Here is a 19,746-nt window from a genome sequence, read left to right on the forward strand (position 1 = left end):
AGCACATACTTCAAATGTCCCAGATTAAGGTTTCCGAATTAGGGTCTCGATTTTCAGCACTCTTTAATTGTTTTAAGCACTCCGTTTCTTCGAAATTATATTCTAAAATATCCGGCCTTACGATTCACCAAAAAAGTTCCGAAAAACGTCGACCGTGACTCGGTTTTTTTAGCATGTACTTCAAACGTCCCAGATTAAGGTTTCCGAATTAGGGTCTCGATTTTAAGCACTCTTTTACTGTTTTATGCTATCCGTTTCTTCAAAATTCGATTCTAAATCATCAGTCCTAATGATTCGCCACAAAAGTTTCGAAAAACATCGACCGTGACTCCATTTTTTAGCACGTACTTCAAAAGTCCCAGATTAAGGTTTCCGAATTAGGGTCTCGATTTTCAGCACTCTTTAATTGTTTTATGCACTCCGTTTCTTCGAAATTATATTCTAAAATATCCGGTCTTATGATTCACCAAAAAAGTTTCGAAAAACGTCGACCGTGACTCGGTTTTTTTAGCACGTACTTCAAACGTCCCAGATTAAGGTTACCGAATTAGGCTCTCGATTCTAAGCACTCTTTTACTGTTTTATGCTATCCGTTTCTTCGAAATTCGATTCTAAATCATTAGTCCTAATGATTCGCCACAAAAGTTTCGAAAAACATCGACCGTGACTCCATTTTTTAGCACGTACTTCAAATGTCCCAGATTAAGGTTACCGAATTAGGGTCTCGATTCTAAGCACTCTTTTACTGTTTTATGCTATCCGTTTCTTCGAAATTCGATTCTAAATCATCAGTCCTAATGATTCGCCACAAAAGTTTCGAAAATCATCGACCGTGACTCCATTTTTTAGCACATACTTCAAATGTCCCAGATTAAGGTTTCCGAATTAGGGTCTCGATTTTCAGCACTCTTTAATTGTTTTAAGCACTCCGTTTCTTCGAAATTATATTCTAAAATATCCGGCCTTACGATTCACCAAAAAAGTTCCGAAAAACGTCGACCGTGACTCGGTTTTTTTAGCATGTACTTCAAACGTCCCAGATTAAGGTTTCCGAATTAGGGTCTCGATTTTAAGCACTCTTTTACTGTTTTATGCTATCCGTTTCTTCAAAATTCGATTATAAATCATCAGTCCTAATGATTCGGCACAAAAGTTTCGAAAAACATCGACCGTGACTCAATTTTTTAGCACGTACTACAAACGTGCCAGATTAAGGTTTCCGAATTAGGGTCTCGATTCTAAGCACTCTTTTACTGTTTTATGCTATCCGTTTCTTCGAAATTCGATTCTAAATCATCAGTCCTAATGATTCGCCACAAAAGTTTCAAAAAACATCGACCGTGACTCCATTTTTTATCACGTACTTCAAATGTCCCTGATTAAGGTTTCCGAATTAGGGTCTCGATTTTCAGCACTCTTTAATTGTTTTAAGCACTCCGTTTCTTCGAAATTATATTCTAAAATATCCGGCCTTACGATTCACCAAAAAAGTTCCGAAAAACGTCGACCGTGACTCGATTTTTTTAGCATGTACTTCAAACGTCCCAGATTAAGGTTTCCGAATTAGGGTCTCGATTTTAAGCACTCTTTTACTGTTTTATGCTATCCGTTTCTTCAAAATTCGATTATAAATCATCAGTCCTAATGATTCGGCACAAAAGTTTCGAAAAACATCGACCGTGACTCAATTTTTTAGCACGTACTACAAACGTGCCAGATTAAGGTTTCCGAATTAGGGTCTCGATTTTCAGCACTCTTTAATTGTTTTATGCACTCCATTTCTTCGAAATTATATTCTAAAATATCCGGCCTTATGATTCCCCAAAAAGGTTTCGAAAAACGTCGACCGTGACTCGGTTTTTTTAGCACGTACTTCAAATGTCCCAGATTAAGGTTACCGAATTAGGGTCTCGATTTTAAGCACTCTTTTACTGTTTTATGCTATCCGTTTCTTCGAAATTCGATTCTAAATCATCAGTCCTAATGATTCGCCACAAAAGTTTCGAAAAACATCGACCGTGACTCCATTTTTTAGCACGTACTTCAAACGTCCCAGATTAAGGTTTCCGAATTAGGGTCTCGATTTTCAGCACTCTTTAATTGTTTTATGCACTCTTATTCTTCGAAATTATATTCTAAAATATCCGGCATTATGATTCCCCAAAAAGGTTTCGAAAAACGCCGACCGTGACTCGATTTTTTTAGCACGTACTTCAAACGTCTCAGATTAAGGTTACCGAATTAGGGTCTCGATTTTAAGCACTCTTTTACTGTTTTATGCTATCCGTTTCTTCGAAATTCGATTCTAAATCATCAGTCCTAATGATTCGCCACAAAAGTTTCGAAAAACATCGACCGTGACTCCATTTTTTAGCACGTACTTCAAAAGTCCCAGATTAAGGTTTCCGAATTAGGGTCTCGATTTTCAACACTCTTTAATTGTTTTATGCACTCCGTTTCTTCGAAATTATATTCTAAAATATCCGGTCTTATGATTCACCAAAAAAGTTTCGAAAAACGTCGACCGTGACTCGGTTTTTTTAGCACGTACTTCAAACGTCCCAGATTAAGGTTACCGAATTAGGCTCTCGATTCTAAGCACTCTTTTACTGTTTTATGCTATCCGTTTCTTCGAAATTCGATTCTAAATCATTAGTCCTAATGATTCGCCACAAAAGTTTCGAAAAACATCGACCGTGACTCCATTTTTTAGCACGTACTTCAAACGTCCCAGATTAAGGTTTCCGAATTAGGGACTCGATTTTCAGCACTCTTTAATTGTTTTATGCACTCCATTTCTTCGAAATTATATTCTAAAATATCCGGCCTTATGATTCCCCAAAAAGGTTTCGAAAAACGTCGACCGTGACTCGGTTTTTTTAGCACGTACTTCAAACGTCCCAGATTAAGGTTACCGAATTAGGGTCTCGATTTTAAGCACTCTTTTACTGTTTTATGCTATCCGTTTATTCGAAATTTTATATTAAATCATCAGTCCTAATGATTCGCCACAAAAGTTTCGAAAAACATCGACCGTGACTCCATTTTTTAGCACGTACTTCAAATGTCCCAGATTAAGGTTACCGAATTAGGGTCTCGATTCTAAGCACTCTTTTACTGTTTTATGCTATCCGTTTCTTCGAAATTCGATTCTAAATCATCAGTCCTAATGATTCGCCACAAAAGTTTCGAAAATCATCGACCGTGACTTCATTTTTTAGCACGTACTTCAAATGTCCCAGATTAAGGTTTCCGAATTAGGGTCTCGATTTTCAGCACTCTTTAATTGTTTTAAGCACTCCGTTTCTTCGAAATTATATTCTAAAATATCCGGCCTTACGATTCACCAAAAAAGTTCCGAAAAACGTCGACCGTGACTCGGTTTTTTTAGCATGTACTTCAAACGTCCCAGATTAAGGTTTCCGAATTAGGGTCTCGATTTTAAGCACTCTTTTACTGTTTTATGCTATCCGTTTCTTCAAAATTCGATTATAAATCATCAGTCCTAATGATTCGGCACAAAAAATTCGAAAAACATCGACCGTGACTCAATTTTTTAGCACGTACTACAAACGTGCCAGATTAAGGTTTCCGAATTAGGGTCTCGATTCTAAGCACTCTTTTACTGTTTTATGCTATCCGTTTCTTCGAAATTCGATTCTAAATCATCAGTCCTAATGATTCGCCACAAAAGTTTCAAAAAACATCGACCGTGACTCCATTTTTTATCACGTACTTCAAATGTCCCAGATTAAGGTTTCCGAATTAGGGTCTCGATTTTCAGCACTCTTTAATTGTTTTAAGCACTCCGTTTCTTCGAAATTATATTCTAAAATATCCGGCCTTACGATTCACCAAAAAAGTTCCGAAAAACGTCGACCGTGACTCGGTTTTTTTAGCATGTACTTCAAACGTCCCAGATTAAGGTTTCCGGATTAGGGTCTCGATTTTAAGCACTCTTTTACTGTTTTATGCTATCCGTTTCTTAAAAATTCGATTATAAATCATCAGTCCTAATGATTCGGCACAAAAGTTTCGAAAAACATCGACCGTGACTCAATTTTTTAGCACGTACTACAAACGTGCCAGATTAAGGTTTCCGAATTAGGGTCTCGATTTTCAGCACTCTTTAATTGTTTTATGCACTCCATTTCTTCGAAATTATGTTCTAAAATATCCGGCCTTATGATTCCCCAAAAAGGTTTCGAAAAACGTCGACCGTGACTCGGTTTTTTTAGCACGTACTTCAAATGTCCCAGATTAAGGTTACCGAATTAGGGTCTCGATTTTAAGCACTCTTTTACTGTTTTATGCTATCCGTTTCTTCGAAATTCGATTCTAAATCATCAGTCCTAATGATTCGCCACAAAAGTTTCGAAAAACATCGACCGTGACTCCATTTTTTAGCACGTACTTCAAACGTCCCAGATTAAGGTTTCCGAATTAGGGTCTCGATTTTCAGCACTCTTTAATTGTTTTATGCACTCTTATTCTTCGAAATTATATTCTAAAATATCCGGCATTATGATTCCCCAAAAAGGTTTCGAAAAACGCCGACCGTGACTCGGTTTTTTTAGCACGTACTTCAAACGTCTCAGATTAAGGTTACCGAATTAGGGTCTCGATTTTAAGCACTCTTTTACTGTTTTATGCTATCCGTTTCTTCGAAATTCGATTCTAAATCATCAGTCCTAATGATTCGCCACAAAAGTTTCGAAAAACATCGACCGTGACTCCATTTTTTAGCACGTACTTCAAAAGTCCCAGATTAAGGTTTCCGAATTAGGGTCTCGATTTTCAGCACTCTTTAATTGTTTTAAGCACTCCGTTCCTTCGAAATTATATTCTAAAATATCCGGTCTTATGATTCAACAAAAAAGTTTCGAAAAACGTCGACCGTGACTCGGTTTTTTTAGCACGTACTTCAAACGTCCCAGATTAAGGTTACCGAATTAGGCTCTCGATTCTAAGCACTCTTTTACTGTTTTATGCTATCCGTTTCTTCGAAATTCGATTCTAAATCATTAGTCCTAATGATTCGCCACAAAAGTTTCGAAAAACATCGACCTTGACTCCATTTTTTAGCACGTACTTCAAACGTCCCAGATTAAGGTTTCCGAATTAGGGACTCGATTTTCAGCACTCTTTAATTGTTTTAAGCACTCCGTTACTTCGAAATTATATTCTAAAATATCCGGCCTTACGATTCACCAAAAAAGTTCCGAAAAACGTCGACCGTGACTCGGTTTTTTTAGCATGTACTTCAAACGTCCCAGATTAAGGTTTCCGAATTAGGGTCTCGATTTTAAGCACTCTTTTACTGTTTTATGCTATCCGTTTCTTCAAAATTCGATTATAAATCATCAGTCCTAATGATTCGGCACAAAAGTTTCGAAAAACATCGACCGTGACTCAATTTTTTAGCACGTACTACAAACGTGCCAGATTAAGGTTTCCGAATTAGGGTCTCGATTCTAAGCACTCTTTTACTGTTTTATGCTATCCGTTTCTTCGAAATTCGATTCTAAATCATCAGTCCTAATGATTCGCCACAAAAGTTTCAAAAAACATCGACCGTGACTCCATTTTTTATCACGTACTTCAAATGTCCCAGATTAAGGTTTCCGAATTAGGGTCTCGATTTTCAGCACTCTTTAATTGTTTTAAGCACTCCGTTTCTTCGAAATTATATTCTAAAATATTCGGCCTTACGATTCACCAAAAAAGTTCCGAAAAACGTCGACCGTGACTCGGTTTTTTTAGCATGTACTTCAAACGTCCCAGATTAAGGTTTCCGAATTAGGGTCTCGATTTTAAGCACTCTTTTACTGTTTTATGCTATCCGTTTCTTCAAAATTCGATTATAAATCATCAGTCCTAATGATTCGGCACAAAAGTTTCGAAAAACATCGACCGTGACTCAATTTTTTAGCACGTACTACAAACGTGCCAGATTAAGGTTTCCGAATTAGGGTCTCGATTTTCAGCACTCTTTAATTGTTTTATGCACTCCATTTCTTCGAAATTATATTCTAAAATATCCGGCCTTATGATTCCCCAAAAAGGTTTCGAAAAACGTCGACCGTGACTCGGTTTTTTTAGCACGTACTTCAAATGTCCCAGATTAAGGTTACCGAATTAGGGTCTCGATTTTAAGCACTCTTTTACTGTTTTATGCTATCCGTTTCTTCGAAATTCGATTCTAAATCATCAGTCCTAATGATTCGCCACAAAAGTTTCGAAAAACATCGACCGTGACTCCATTTTTTAGCACGTACTTCAAACGTCCCAGATTAAGGTTTCCGAATTAGGGTCTCGATTTTCAGCACTCTTTAATTGTTTTATGCACTCTTATTCTTCGAAATTATATTCTAAAATATCCGGCATTATGATTCCCCAAAAAGGTTTCGAAAAACGCCGACCGTGACTCGGTTTTTTTAGCACGTACTTCAAACGTCTCAGATTAAGGTTACCGAATTAGGGTCTCGATTTTAAGCACTCTTTTACTGTTTTATGCTATCCGTTTCTTCGAAATTCGATTCTAAATCATCAGTCCTAATGATTCGCCACAAAAGTTTCGAAAAACATCGACCGTGACTCCATTTTTTAGCACGTACTTCAAAAGTCCCAGATTAAGGTTTCCGAATTAGGGTCTCGATTTTCAGCACTCTTTAATTGTTTTATGCACTCCGTTTCTTCGAAATTATATTCTAAAATATCCGGTCTTATGATTCACCAAAAAAGTTTCGAAAAACGTCGACCGTGACTCGGTTTTTTTAGCACGTACTTCAAACGTCCCAGATTAAGGTTACCGAATTAGGCTCTCGATTCTAAGCACTCTTTTACTGTTTTATGCTATCCGTTTCTTCGAAATTCGATTCTAAATCATTAGTCCTAATGATTCGCCACAAAAGTTTCGAAAAACATCGACCGTGACTCCATTTTTTAGCACGTACTTCAAACGTCCCAGATTAAGGTTTCCGAATTAGGGACTCGATTTTCAGCACTCTTTAATTGTTTTAAGCACTCCGTTACTTCGAAATTATATTCTAAAATATCCGGCCTTACGATTCACCAAAAAAGTTCCGAAAAACGTCGACCGTGACTCGGTTTTTTTAGCATGTACTTCAAACGTCCCAGATTAAGGTTTCCGAATTAGGGTCTCGATTTTAAGCACTCTTTTACTGTTTTATGCTATCCGTTTCTTCAAAATTCGATTATAAATCATCAGTCCTAATGATTCGGCACAAAAGTTTCGAAAAACATCGACCGTGACTCAATTTTTTAGCACGTACTACAAACGTGCCAGATTAAGGTTTCCGAATTAGGGTCTCGATTCTAAGCACTCTTTTACTGTTTTATGCTATCCGTTTCTTCGAAATTCGATTCTAAATCATCAGTCCTAATGATTCGCCACAAAAGTTTCAAAAAACATCGACCGTGACTCCATTTTTTATCACGTACTATAAATGTCCCAGATTAAGGTTTCCGAATTAGGGTCTCGATTTTCAGCACTCTTTAATTGTTTTAAGCACTCCGTTTCTTCGAAATTATATTCTAAAATATCCGGCCTTACGATTCACCAAAAAAGTTCCGAAAAACGTCGACCGTGACTCGGTTTTTTTAGCATGTACTTCAAACGTCCCAGATTAAGGTTTCCGAATTAGGGTCTCGATTTTAAGCACTCTTTTACTGTTTTATGCTATCCGTTTCTTCAAAATTCGATTATAAATCATCAGTCCTAATGATTCGGCACAAAAGTTTCGAAAAACATCGACCGTGACTCAATTTTTTAGCACGTACTACAAACGTGCCAGATTAAGGTTTCCGAATTAGGGTCTCGATTTTCAGCACTCTTTAATTGTTTTATGCACTCCATTTCTTCGAAATTATATTCTAAAATATCCGGCCTTATGATTCCCCAAAAAGGTTTCGAAAAACGTCGACCGTGACTCGGTTTTTTTAGCACGTACTTCAAATGTCCCAGATTAAGGTTACCGAATTAGGGTCTCGATTTTAAGCACTCTTTTACTGTTTTATGCTATCCGTTTCTTCGAAATTCGATTCTAAATCATCAGTCCTAATGATTCGCCACAAAAGTTTCGAAAAACATCGACCGTGACTCCATTTTTTAGCACGTACTTCAAACGTCCCAGATTAAGGTTTCCGAATTAGGGTCTCGATTTTCAGCACTCTTTAATTGTTTTATGCACTCTTATTCTTCGAAATTATATTCTAAAATATCCGGCATTATGATTCCCCAAAAAGGTTTCGAAAAACGCCGACCGTGACTCGGTTTTTTTAGCACGTACTTCAAACGTCTCAGATTAAGGTTACCGAATTAGGGTCTCGATTTTAAGCACTCTTTTACTGTTTTATGCTATCCGTTTCTTCGAAATTCGATTCTAAATCATCAGTCCTAATGATTCGCCACAAAAGTTTCGAAAAACATCGACCGTGACTCCATTTTTTAGCACGTACTTCAAAAGTCCCAGATTAAGGTTTCCGAATTAGGGTCTCGATTTTCAGCACTCTTTAATTGTTTTATGCACTCCGTTTCTTCGAAATTATATTCTAAAATATCCGGTCTTATGATTCACCAAAAAAGTTTCGAAAAACGTCGACCGTGACTCGGTTTTTTTAGCACGTACTTCAAACGTCCCAGATTAAGGTTACCGAATTAGGCTCTCGATTCTAAGCACTCTTTTACTGTTTTATGCTATCCGTTTCTTCGAAATTCGATTCTAAATCATTAGTCCTAATGATTCGCCACAAAAGTTTCGAAAAACATCGACCGTGACTCCATTTTTTAGCACGTACTTCAAACGTCCCAGATTAAGGTTTCCGAATTAGGGACTCGATTTTCAGCACTCTTTAATTGTTTTAAGCACTCCGTTACTTCGAAATTATATTCTAAAATATCCGGCCTTACGATTCACCAAAAAAGTTCCGAAAAACGTCGACCGTGACTCGGTTTTTTTAGCATGTACTTCAAACGTCCCAGATTAAGGTTTCCGAATTAGGGTCTCGATTTTAAGCACTCTTTTACTGTTTTATGCTATCCGTTTCTTCAAAATTCGATTATAAATCATCAGTCCTAATGATTCGGCACAAAAGTTTCGAAAAACATCGACCGTGACTCAATTTTTTAGCACGTACTACAAACGTGCCAGATTAAGGTTTCCGAATTAGGGTCTCGATTCTAAGCACTCTTTTACTGTTTTATGCTATCCGTTTCTTCGAAATTCGATTCTAAATCATCAGTCCTAATGATTCGCCACAAAAGTTTCAAAAAACATCGACCGTGACTCCATTTTTTATCATGTACTATAAATGTCCCAGATTAAGGTTTCCGAATTAGGGTCTCGATTTTCAGCACTCTTTAATTGTTTTAAGCACTCCGTTTCTTCGAAATTATATTCTAAAATATCCGGCCTTACGATTCACCAAAAAAGTTCCGAAAAACGTCGACCGTGACTCGGTTTTTTTAGCATGTACTTCAAACGTCCCAGATTAAGGTTTCCGAATTAGGGTCTCGATTTTAAGCACTCTTTTACTGTTTTATGCTATTCGTTTCTTCAAAATTCGATTATAAATCATCAGTCCTAATGATTCGGCACAAAAGTTTCGAAAAACATCGAACGTGACTCAATTTTTTAGCACGTACTACAAACGTGCCAGATTAAGGTTTCCGAATTAGGGTCTCGATTTTCAGCACTCTTTAATTGTTTTATGCACTCCATTTCTTCGAAATTATATTCTAAAATATCCGGCCTTATGATTCCCCAAAAAGGTTTCGAAAAACGTCGACCGTGACTCGGTTTTTTTAGCACGTACTTCAAATGTCCCAGATTAAGGTTACCGAATTAGGGTCTCGATTTTAAGCACTCTTTTACTGTTTTATGCTATCCGTTTCTTCGAAATTCGATTCTAAATCATCAGTCCTAATGATTCGCCACAAAAGTTTCGAAAAACATCGACCGTGACTCCATTTTTTAGCACGTACTTCAAACGTCCCAGATTAAGGTTTCCGAATTAGGGTCTCGATTTTCAGCACTCTTTAATTGTTTTATGCACTCTTATTCTTCGAAATTATATTCTAAAATATCCGGCATTATGATTCCCCAAAAAGGTTTCGAAAAACGCCGACCGTGACTCGGTTTTTTTAGCACGTACTTCAAACGTCTCAGATTAAGGTTACCGAATTAGGGTCTCGATTTTAAGCACTCTTTTAATGTTTTATGCTATCCGTTTCTTCGAAATTCGATTCTAAATCATCAGTCCTAATGATTCGCCACAAAAGTTTCGAAAAACATCGACCGTGACTCCATTTTTTAGCACGTACTTCAAAAGTCCCAGATTAAGGTTTCCGAATTAGGGTCTCGATTTTCAGCACTCTTTAATTGTTTTATGCACTCCGTTTCTTCGAAATTATATTCTAAAATATCCGGTCTTATGATTCACCAAAAAAGTTTCGAAAAACGTCGACCGTGACTCGGTTTTTTTAGCACGTACTTCAAACGTCCCAGATTAAGGTTACCGAATTAGGCTCTCGATTTTAAGCACTCTTTTACTGTTTTATGCTATCCGTTTCTTCGAAATTCGATTCTAAATCATCAGTCCTAATGATTCGCCACAAAAGTTTCGAAAAACATCGACCGTGACTCCATTTTTTAGCACGTACTTCAGACGTCCCAGATTAAGGTTTCCGAATTAGGGTCTCGATTTTCAGCACTCTTTAATTTTTTATGCACTCCGTTTCTTCGAAATTATATTCTAAAATATCCGGCCTTATGATTCACCAAAAAAGTTTCAAAAAACGTCGACCGTGACTCGGTTTTTTTAGCACGTACTTCAAATGTCCCAGATTAAGGTTACCAAATTAGGGTCTCGATTCTAAGCACTCTTTTACTGTTTTATGCTATCCGTTTCTTCGAAATTCGATTCTAAATCATCAGTCCTAATAATTCACCACAAAAGTTTCGAAAAACATCGACCGTGACTCCATTTTTTAGCACGTACTTCAAACGTCCCAGATTAAGGTTTCCGAATTAGGGTCTCGATTTTAAGCACTCTTTAATGGTTTTATGCACTCCATTTGTTCGAAATTATATTCTAAAATATCCGGCCTTATGATTCCCCAAAAAGGTTTCGAAAAACGTCGACCGTGACTCGGTTTTTTTAGCACGTACTTCAAACGTCTCAGATTAAGGTTACCGAATTAGGGTCTCGATTTTAAGCACTCTTTTAATGTTTTATGCTATCCGTTTCTTCGAAATTCGATTCTAAATCATCAGTCCTAATGATTCGCCACAAAAGTTTCGAAAAACATCGACCGTGACTCCATTTTTTAGCACGTACTTCAAAAGTCCCAGATTAAGGTTTCCGAATTAGGGTCTCGATTTTCAGCACTCTTTAATTGTTTTATGCACTCCGTTTCTTCGAAATTATATTCTAAAATATCCGGTCTTATGATTCACCAAAAAAGTTTCGAAAAACGTCGACCGTGACTCGGTTTTTTTAGCACGTACTTCAAACGTCCCAGATTAAGGTTACCGAATTAGGCTCTCGATTCTAAGCACTCTTTTACTGTTTTATGCTATCCGTTTCTTCGAAATTCGATTCTAAATCATTAGTCCTAATGATTCGCCACAAAAGTTTCGAAAAACATCGACCGTGACTCCATTTTTTAGCACGTACTTCAGACGTCCCAGATTAAGGTTTCCGAATTAGGGTCTCGATTTTCAGCACTCTTTAATTTTTTATGCACTCCGTTTCTTCGAAATTATATTCTAAAATATCCGGCCTTATGATTCACCAAAAAAGTTTCAAAAAACGTCGACCGTGACTCGGTTTTTTTAGCACGTACTTCAAATGTCCCAGATTAAGGTTACCAAATTAGGGTCTCGATTCTAAGCACTCTTTTACTGTTTTATGCTATCCGTTTCTTCGAAATTCGATTCTAAATCATCAGTCCTAATAATTCACCACAAAAGTTTCGAAAAACATCGACCGTGACTCCATTTTTTAGCACGTACTTCAAACGTCCCAGATTAAGGTTTCCGAATTAGGGTCTCGATTTTAAGCACTCTTTAATGGTTTTATGCACTCCATTTGTTCGAAATTATATTCTAAAATATCCGGCCTTATGATTCCCCAAAAAGGTTTCGAAAAACGTCGACCGTGACTCGGTTTTTTTAGCACGTACTTCAAACGTCCCAGATTAAGGTTACCGAATTAGGGTCTCGATTTTAAGCACTCTTTTACTGTTTTAGGCTATCCGTTTATTCGAAATTTTATATTAAATCATCAGTCCTAATGATTCGCCACAAAAGTTTCGAAAAACATCGACCGTGACTCCATTTTTTAGCACGTACTTCAAACGTCCCAGATTAAGGTTTCCGAATTAGGGTCTCGATTTTCAGCACTCTTTAATTGTTTTAAGCACTCCGTTTAATCGAAATTATATTCTAAAATATCCGGCCTTACGATTCACCAAAAAAGTTTCGAAAAACGTCGACCGTGACTCGGTTTTTTTAGCACGTACTTCAAACGTCCCAGATTAAAGTTACCGAATTAGGGTCTCGATTTTAAGCACTCTTTTACTGTTTTATGCTTTCCGTTTCTTCGAAATTCGATTCTAAATCATCAGTCCTAATGATTCGCCACAAAAGTTTCGAAAAACATCGACCGTGACTCCATTTTTTAGCACGTACTTCAAAAGTCCCATATTAAGGTTTCCGAATTAGGGTCTCGATTTTCAGCACTCTTTAATTGTTTTATGCGCTCCCTTTCTTCGAAATTATATTCTAAAATATCCGGCCTTATGATTCACCAAAAAAGTTTCGAAAAACGTCGATCGTGACTCGGTTTTTTTAGCACGTACTTCAAACGTCCCAGATTAAGGTTACCGAATTAGGGTCTCGATTTTAAGCACTCTTTTACTGTTTTATGCTATCCGTTTCTTCGAAATTCGATTCTAAATCATCAGTCCTAATGATTCGCCACAAAAGTTTCGAAAAACATCGACCGTGACTCCATTTTTTAGCACGTACTTCAGACGTCCCAGATTAAGGTTTCCGAATTAGGGTCTCGATTTTCAGCACTCTTTAATTTTTTTATGCACTCCGTTTCTTCGAAATTATATTCTAAAATATCCGGCCTTATGATTCACCAAAAAAGTTTCGAAAAACGTCGACCGTGACTTGGTTTTTTTAGCACGTACTTCAAACGAACATGATTAAGGTTACCGAATTAGGGTCTCGATTCTAAGCACTCTTTTACTCTTTTATGCTATCCGTTTCTTCGAAATTCTATTCTAAATCATCAGTCCTAATGATTCGCCACAAAAGTTTCGAAAAACATCGACCGTGACTCCATTTTTTAGCACGTACTTCAAACGTCCCAGATTAAGGTTTCCGAATTAGGGTCTCGATTTTCAGCACTCTTTAATTGTTTTATGCACTCCATTTCTTCGAAATTATACTCTAAAATATCCGGCCTTATGATTCCACAAAAAGGTTTGGAAAAACGTCGACCGTGACTCGGTTTTTTTAGCACGTACTTCAAACGTCCCAGATTAAGGTTACCGAATTAGGGTCTCGATTTTAAGCACTCTTTTACTGTTTTATGCTATCCGTTTCTTCGAAATTCGATTCTAAATCATCAGTCCTAATGATTAGCCACAAAAGTTTCGAAAAACATCGACCATGACTCCATTTTTTAGCACGTACTTCAGACGTCCCAGATTAAGGTTTCCGAATTAGGGTCTCGATTTTCAGCACTCTTTAATTTTTTTATGCACTCCGTTTCTTCGAAATTATATTCTAAAATTTCCGGCCTTATGATTCACCAAAAAAGTTTCGAAAAACGTCGACCGTGATTCGGTTTTTTTAGCACGTACTTCAAACGTCCCAGATTAAGGTAACCGAATTAGGGTCTCGATTCTAAGCACTCTTTTACTGTTTTATGCTATCCGTTTCTTCGAAATTCGATTCTAAATCATCAGTCCTAATGATTTGCCACAAAAGTTTCGAAAAACATCGACCGTGACTCCATTTTTTAGCACGTACTTCAAACGTCCCAGATTAAGGTTTCCGAATTAGAGTCTCGATTTTCAGCACTCTTTAATTGTTTTATGCACTCCATTTCTTCGAAATTATATTCTAAAATATCCGGCCTTATGATTCCCCAAAAAGGTTTCGAAAAACGTCGACCGTGACTCGGTTTTTTTAGCACGTACTTCAAACGTCCCAGATTAAGGTTACCGAATTAGGGTCTCGATTTTAAGCACTCTTTTACTGTTTTATGCTATCCGTTTATTCGAAATTTTATATTAAATCAACAGTCCTAATGATTCGCCACAAAAGTTTCGAAAAACATCGACCGTGACTCCATTTTTTAGCACGTACTTCAAACGTCCCAGATTAAGGTTTCCGAATTAGGTCTCGATTTTCAGCACTCTTTAATTGTTTTAAGCACTCCGTTTCTTCGAAATTATATTCTAAAATATCCGGCCTTACAATTCACCAAAAAGGTTTCGAAAAACGTCGACCGTGACTCGGTTTTTTTAGCACGTACTTCAAACGTCCCAGATTAAGGTTACCGAATTAGGGTCTCGATTTTAAGCACTCTTTTACTGTTTTATGCTATCCGTTTATTCGAAATTTTATATTAAATCATCAGTCCTAATGATTCGCCACAAAAGTTTCGAAAAACATCGACCGTGACTCCATTTTTTAGCACATACTTCAACCGTCCCAGATTAAGGTTTCCGAATTAGGGTCTCGATTTTCAGCACTCTTTAATTTTTTTATGCACTCCGTTTCTTCGAAATTATATTCTAAAATTTCTGGCCTTATGATTCACCAAAAAAGTTTCGAAAAACGTCGACCGTGACTCGGTTTTTTTAGCACGTACTTCAAACGTCCCAGATTAAGGTTACCGAATTAGGGTCTCGATTTTAAGCACTCTTTTACTGTTTTATGCTATCCGTTTATTCGAAATTTTATATTAAATCATCAGTCCTAATGATTCGCCACAAAAGTTTCGAAAAACATCGACCGTGACTCCATTTTTTAGCACATACTTCAACCGTCCAAGATTAAGGTTTCCGAATTAGGGTCTCGATTTTCAGAACTCTTTAATTTTTTTATGCACTCCGTTTCTTCGAAATTATATTCTAAAATTTCCGGCCTTACGATTCACCAAAAAAGTTTCGAAAAACGTCGACCGTGACTCGGTTTTTTTAGCACGTACTTCAAACGTCCCAGATTAAGGTTACCGAATTAGGGTCTCGATTTTAAGCACTCTTTTACTGTTTTATGCTATCCGTTTCTTCGAAATTCGATTCTAAATCATCAGTCCTAATAATTCGCCAGAAAAGTTTCGAAAAACATCGACCGTGACTCAATTTTTTAGCACGTACTTCAAACGTCCCAGATTAAGGTTTCCGAATTAGGGTCTCGATTTTCAGCACTTTTTAATTGTTTTATGCACTCTTATTCTTCGAAGTTATATTCTAAAATATCCGGCCTTATGATTCACCAAAAAAGTTTCGAAAAACGTCGACCGTGACTCGGTTTTTTTAGCACGTACTTCAAACGTCCCAGATTAAGGTTACCGAATTAGGGTCTCGATTCTAAGCACTCTTTTACTGTTTTATGCTATCCGTTTCTTCGAAATTCGATTCTAAATCATTAGTCCTAATGATTCGCCACAAAAGTTTCGAAAAACATCGACCGTGACTACATTTTTTAGCACGTACTACAAACGTGCCAGATTAAGGTTTCCGAATTAGGGTCTCGATTTTCAGCACTCTTTAATTGTTTTATGCACTCCGTTTCTTCAAAATTATATTCTAAAATATCCGGCCTTATGATTCACCAAAAAAGTTTCGAAAAACGTCGACCGTGACTCGGTTTTTTTAGCACGTACTTCAAACGTCCCAGATTAAGGTTACCGAATTAGGGTCTCGATTCTAAGCACTCTTTTACTGTTTTATGCTATCCGTTTCTTCGAAATTCGATAATAAATCATCAGTCCTAATGATTCGCCACAAAAGTTTCGAAAAACATCGACCGTGACTACATTTTTTAGCACGTACTTCAGACGTCCCAGATTAAGGTTTCCGAATTAGGGTCTCGATTTTCAGCACTATTTAATTGTTTTAAGCACTCCGTTTCTTCGAAATTATATTCTAAATTATCCGGAATTACGATTCACCAAAAAAGTTTCGATAAACGTCGACCGTGACTCGGTTTTTTTAGCACGTACTTCAAACGTCCCAGATTAAGGTTACCGAATTAGGGTCTCGATTCTAAGCACTCTTTTACTGTTTTATGCTATCCGTTTCTTCGAAATTCGATTCTAAATCATCAGTCCTAATGATTCGCCACAAAAGTTTCGAAAAACATCGACCGTGACTCCATTTTTTATCACGTACTTCAAATGTCCCAGATTAAGGTTTCCGAATTAGGGTCTCGATTTTCAGCACTCTTTAATTGTTTTAAGCACTCCGTTTCTTCGAAATTATATTCTAAAATATCCGGCCTTACGATTCACCAAAAAAGTTCCGAAAAACGTCGACCGTGACTCGGTTTTTTTAGCATGTACTTCAAACGTCCCAGATTAAGGTTTCCGAATTAGGGTCTCGATTCTAAGCACTCTTTTACTGTTTTATGCTATCCGTTTCTTCGAAATTCGATTCTAAATCATCAGTCCTAATGATTCGGCACAAAAGTTTCGAAAAACATCGACCGTGACTCAATTTTTTAGCACGTACTACAAACGTGCCAGATTAAGGTTTCCGAATTAGGGTCTCGATTCTAAGCACTCTTTTACTGTTTTATGCTATCCGTTTCTTCGAAATTCGATAATAAATCATCAGTCCTAATGATTCGCCACAAAAGTTTCTAAAAACATCGACCGTGACTACATTTTTTAGCACGTACTTCAAACGTCCCAGATTAAGGTTTACGAATTAGGGTCTCGATTTTCAGCACTCTTTAATTGTTTTATGCACTCCATTTCTTCGAAATTATACTCTAAAATATCCGGCCTTATGATTCACCAAAAAGGTTTCGAAAAACGTCGACCGTGACTCGGTTTTTTTAGCACGTACTTCAAACGTCCCAGATTAAGGTTACCGAATTAGGGTCTCGATTTTAAGCACTCTTTTACTGTTTTATGCTATCCGTTTCTTCGAAATTCGATTCTAAATCATCAGTCCTAATGATTCGCCACAAAAGTTTCGAAAAACATCGACCGTGACTCCATTTTTTAGCACGTACTTCAGACGTCCCAGATTAAGGTTTCCGAATTAGGGTCTCGATTTTAAGCACTCTTTAATTTTTTTATGCACTCCGTTTCTTCGAAAGTATATTCTAAAATATCCGGCCTTATGATTCACCAAAAAAGTTTCGAAAAACGTCGACCGTGACTCGGTTTTTTTAGCACGTACTTCAAACGTCCCAGATTAAGGTTACCGAATTAGGGTCTCGATTCTAAGCACTCTTTTACTGTTTTATGCTATCCGTTTCTTCGAAATTCGATTCTAAATCATTAGTCCTAATGATTCGCCACAAAAGTTTCGAAAAACATCGACCGTGACTCAATTTTTTAGCACGTACTACAAACGTGCCAGATTAAGGTTTCCGAATTAGGGTCTCGATTTTCAGCACTCTTTAATTGTTTTATGCACTCCGTTTCTTCGAAATTATATTCTAAAATATCCGGCCTTATGATTCACCAAAAAAGTTTCGAAAAACGTCGACCGTGACTCGGTTTTTTTAGCACGTACTTCAAACGTCCCAGATTAAGGTTACCGAATTAGGGTCTCGATTCTAAGCACTCTTTTACTGTTTTATGCTATCCGTTTCTTCGAAATTTGATAATAAATCATCAGTCCTAATGATTCGCCACAAAAGTTTCGAAAAACATCGACCGTGACTACATTTTTTAGCACGTACTTCAGACGTCCCAGATTAAGGTTTCCGAATTAGGGTCTCGATTTTCAGCACTATTTAATTGTTTTAAGCACTCCGTTTCTTCGAAATTATATTCTAAATTATCCGGAATTACGATTCACCAAAAAAGTTTCGATAAACGTCGACCGTGACTCGGTTTTTTTAGCACGTACTTCAAACGTCCCAGATTAAGGTTACCGAATTAGGGTCTCGATTCTAAGCACTCTTTTACTGTTTTATGCTATCCGTTTCTTCGAAATTCGATAATAAATCATCAGTCCTAATGATTCGCCACAAAAGTTTCGAAAAACATCGACCGTGACTCCATTTTTTAGCACGTACTTCAAACGTCCCAGATTAAGGTTTCCGAATTAGGGTCTCGATTTTCAGCACTCTTTAATTGTTTTATGCACTCCATTTCTTCGAAATTATACTCTAAAATATCCGGCCTTATGATTCCACAAAAAGGTTTCGAAAAACGTCGACCGTGACTCGGTTTTTTTAGCACGTACTTCAAACGTCCCAGATTAAGGTAACCGAATTAGGATCTCGATTCTAAGCACTCTTTTACTGTTTTATGCTATCCGTTTCTTCGAAATTCGATTCTAAATCATCAGTCCTAATGATTCGCCACAAAAGTTTCGAAAAACATCGACCGTGACTCCATTTTTTAGCACGTACTTCAAACGTCCCAGATTAAGGTTTCCGAATTAGGGACTCGATTTTCAGCACTCTTTAATTGGTTTATGCACTCCATTTCTTCGAAATTATATTCTAAAATATCCGGCCTTATGATTCCCCAAAAAGGTTTCGAAAAACGTCGACCGTGACTCGGTTTTTTTAGCACGTACTTCAAACGTCCCAGATTAAGGTTACCGAATTAGGGTCTCGATTTTAAGCACTCTCTTACTGTTTTATGCTATCCGTTTATTCGAAATTTTATATTAAATCATCAGTCCTAATGATTCGCCACAAAAGTTTCGAAAAACATCGACCGTGACTCCATTTTTTAGCACGTACTTCAAACGTCCCAGATTAAGGTTTCCGAATTAGGGTCTCGATTTTCAGCACTCTTTAATTGTTTTAAGCACTCCGTTTCTTCGAAATTATATTCTAAAATATCCGGCCTTACGATTCACCAAAAAAGTTTCGAAAAACGTCGACCGTGACTCGGTTTTTTTAGCACGTACTTCAAACGTCCCAGATTAAGGTTACCGAATTAGGGTCTCGATTTTAAGCACTCTTTTACTGTTTTATGCTATCCGTTTCTTCGAAATTCGATTCTAAATCATCAGTCCTAATAATTCGCCAGAAAAGTTTCGAAAAACATCGACCGTGACTCAATTTTTTAGCACGTACTTCAAACGTCCCAGATTAAGGTTTCCGAATTAGGGTCTCGATTTTCAGCACTTTTTAATTGTTTTATGCACTCTTATTCTTCGAAGTTATATTCTAAAATATCCGGCCTTATGATTCACCAAAAAAGTTTCGAAAAACGTCGACCGTGACTCGGTTTTTTTAGCACGTACTTCAAACGTCCCAGATTAAGGTTACCGAATTAGGGTTTCGATTCTAAGCACTCTTTTACTGTTTTATGCTATCCGTTTCTTCGAAATTCGATTCTAAATCATCAGACCTAATGATTCACCACAAAAGTTTCGAAAAACATCGACCGTGACTCCATTTTTTAGCACGTACTTAATACGTCCCAGATTAAGGTTTCCGAATTAGGGTCTCGATTTTAAGCACTCTTTAATTTTTTTATGCACTCCGTTTCTTC

The sequence above is a fragment of the Cucurbita pepo genome, chromosome 5, assembly GCF_057944985.1.
Source record: "Cucurbita pepo subsp. pepo isolate OVF chromosome 5, ASM5794498v1, whole genome shotgun sequence".
NCBI classification, from domain to species: domain Eukaryota; kingdom Viridiplantae; phylum Streptophyta; class Magnoliopsida; order Cucurbitales; family Cucurbitaceae; genus Cucurbita; species Cucurbita pepo.